This window comes from Lissotriton vulgaris, chromosome 1_1 (genome assembly GCF_964263255.1).
Source record: "Lissotriton vulgaris chromosome 1_1, aLisVul1.2, whole genome shotgun sequence".
Lineage (NCBI taxonomy): Eukaryota > Metazoa > Chordata > Amphibia > Caudata > Salamandridae > Lissotriton > Lissotriton vulgaris.
The window spans coordinates 281,499,142-281,502,711 of record NC_141685.1 but is presented as its reverse complement, the minus strand read 5'-3'; the positions used below and the strand labels follow the sequence as shown (position 1 = coordinate 281,502,711).

General features: G+C 42.7%; 1 pseudogene; it reads left to right on the top strand.

The window, feature by feature from the left end:
- The first annotated feature begins 3,170 nt into the window (after positions 1–3,170).
- Positions 3,171–3,225, top strand: LOC147747013 (U7 small nuclear RNA; annotated as a pseudogene).
- The last annotated feature ends 345 nt before the right edge of the window (positions 3,226–3,570 follow it).

The following is a 3,570-nucleotide window of genomic DNA, read 5'->3' as shown; positions in this document are numbered from 1 at the left end:
GCGGCGCTGCCCTAAGCGCTAAAACCTCATAAATGAGGCCGTTAATTTGAAGAGCTTGGCCACATTTTATAGCTCATTGTCTAAAGTTCCCCTCAAAATTCTCCTCTCCCCCTGCCTTGCGTCTCGCGTCTCCACTAAAACATTAAGCGGTATATTTACATGGATAGAAATTGAGAGCGGCGTTAGCATTCTTGGTTTAATGCCACGCTCCGCCACTTTTGGAAATGCACGACCAAGGTATTTACAACAATACTCTGCAGCCTTGTGTTTCCGCACACCCTGCCACAAATTACAGCTGCCTAGCCCCAATGCAGGCACCCTTGGACATAGTGCAAAGGTGACTGCTATGGGGGAATGATTGCTTATGTGTAGAAAGGGATACCTTTCTGCACATAAACAATCATGCATGGCGTTTTGTTGTTTTTATATGTGCTGCATAATTCAGCACACATAGAAACATCATAAAACGAGGTGATGTAAAGCATTTCTGCTCATTACTCCATGTAAAGACCAGGGGCCAGACTTACAAGAACTGGCGCATCTCTGCGTATTAGCAGAGATGCGACAGCTACTTTGCGTGACAGAAAAACTAACCTTGCGCACCATGGATGCGCCGCATTTACAATGCGGTGCACCGTGGCGCAAGGATAGACAGATGTGTGATGCATCCTTTGTCGGAAAGGCAATGCATTGTTGAAGTAAAGTCGTAAGCACGACACAACTCCAGCAATGGTCAGGAATGACTATTCTGTAAACAATAAACTTAGGGGTCTAAATCAGAATCCAATAGTGATTCACTAATGTTGTACCTATGCCAGCTAGTGTGCGTAGGAACCAGAAGGTTATAGGTGGAGATAACAAACCAAATCGCCAAAATGTGAGACACCGGTAACCGTGAGTCACCCCTGATTGAGGATTCCCATCAAAGTCTTGTATGGATCAATATTCTCATCTGGTAATCCTTATCGGGTATTGTGTCTCTTGATCATTGAGACCACTTGCATACCCTGATAGACGGTTCGGGGGTGCGACCCACAATCACTCAGATATACCACATAATGTTGACATGATGGGAATGTGCAGTGCAAAAATTATATATGCAGTGATTAAAAAGGAATAGGGAACTAACAAAAATCTATTTTAATGAACGTTGGCCCCTTCCTGTTTAAAAACAAGAACAGTTTAGCAAAATCGTCGCAGTACACACAAATAGCTGCGGAGAGACCAACATGTTTCAGCCTCAGAGGGAGGTTCCTCAGGCTTTTGTCAGGGTCTCTGTTCTTTAGTAATGCTACTGCTTATGAGTGATGAATAAAGTGTGAAAAAACTATACGAAAAAACACACAAGTGAAGTATAACAGTAAAGGATATGGTGTTCCTTCGTCTGTACGAACTTCTCTTCGGCACCTGGTGTCTTGTTACTGTATGTGGGGGACAAACGTACAAGTGAATCACATTCAGCTACCCTGGTCTGTACAGAGAAATACACCATTTCAAGAATATTTACAACATTCATTACTCACCCAGTGTGTCCGGGGAGTGGACCTCACCTATTCCTGGACCTGGCTCAGGATATGTGAGACCCCGCTCTACAAGGACAGAAACCGACTTCGTGATTACGATGAACAGAGGGATCAAGTGTTGATCTTCTCTGACACTACATCATCAACGAGGTCATAAGGTATACTGAACGTAGAGTTAACTGACATATACCAAATAATTCCTACTTCAAACCTACTCTCCGTTATATCGTTAGCTATACGTTACAAAATGTAGACAAATATATTTTGACTAGTCTAGAGTAGGATGACAAGAAGCAAGCTGGAGAACAGCCTCGCTCCAAACATTATGGATAGACTTAGGAGCTACCGTCCTACCTGTCCGTCGTCTCGAACTGGGACTGAGTCAGGGGGAGGCAACGGGCTACCATCGTCACTCATACTTCAATGGTTTGGTCTGAAAACTCACAGCCAATCAGGACCTCCAGGGGAGGAGTTATGCCGAAAGGCTAGGATGAATAACGTTATCATTTGCATTGTCACTCCTTTAAACATTGATGTCAGGGATTATATTCATGGCTAAGGAAGTCAAGTTGTGTCTCCGTATGCACTCAATGTTAGCGCGGGCCTTCCTCCAGCTCGTAGTCTCACGGGACTATCATGTAGGGAACTACAAAATGATGCAGTGCATAGAGTATGAGTAGTTTATTGGGTCGACCTCTGCCAGAGATGACGATGTTATTTGCTCACATGTGCCGGGAACTACAAAATGATGCGGTGCATGGAGCTTATGTAGTTCATTGGATCGACCTCTACTCGGAGTAACGATGTTATTCGCTCAAATGTTGGGAGATGCCTAATGACAAACCCCGCTCAATGGTTGTAATTCAGATGACGCCAAACCTCGATGGGGCGTTTTTGCGGGAAAATGGGGAGGACTACCGAATGACGTGATGTTAATTATCTCGGTAGTTCATGTAAAGTGCAGTCACCCCGTAAGAGCTTTACTTACATTAAAGGACACCCTTCTCATATGTTCAAGATAGACTGAACCAAGGTATGTCATCATTCAGTCCTTGTCCATGGATGCGCCGCATTTACAATGCGCCGCATTTACAATGCGGTGCACCGTGACGCAAGGATAGACAGATGTGTGACGCATCCTTTGTCGGAAAGGCAATGCATTGTTGAAGTAAAGTCGTAAGCACGACACAACTCCAGCAATGGTCAGGAATGACTATTCCCATCATGCTGCGTCACTCCTTACACCTGCTTCAAGCAGGGGCAACGTTGTGACGCAGTGGTGTCATAAAAGAGACTCAGTGAAATTTTGTAGATTTTACTGTGCCACTTTTACGAGGCTTCCTTGCGACGGAACCCCACCCGGCATACATTACACCTTGGAGCATGTACGCCAGAGTGGTGTTTGGTTTGTTGATGACAGATCTCAAGCAGGGCGTGGTCGTAGTACTTATATTTGCATATTTTCTGTGCAATGCCATCAACTTCTTTTCTTTATTTTTCTGAGGTAAATTGTCAATTTTAACTTCTGTTAGTACTCTCAGATCTTTCACTCCTTCCCATTTTAATCAAAGTGAATATATAAATTATGACCATAGTAAAAGTAGGTGTTACTTAGTCCTACGGCTTCAAATTACAACTTTACGTGTTAAGAATTTAGCTCTTTACTATTTGTCTAGAAGGTTCCTCTTAAAGAGGAACCACCTATTCATGGTTAATGAAAGATCTGGATCAAAACTTTTGTTCTTATCTAAACTGAAATGGATTGCTGATTAGTCATATTGCATTCATGAAATGTTATTATATTCTTTTCATTAAGAAGCGCGGTATACATTGAAATTTGTTTTGTAGATATTGCTAACTATGTTAATAAATGGGAGATGTTGCCAGTTGATTTTGTAAACACAAACGAAAACACCCAGTCTTGTCCTTGTTTGCCGATCTTGCACAATTTTACCTTATTTTGAAAGCCTGGATTTTTTTAGTCCATGTAACTTCCATTCTAGATTTGCTGCTCAATAGAATGCTTTGTGAGAAATTGTCTCTCCAG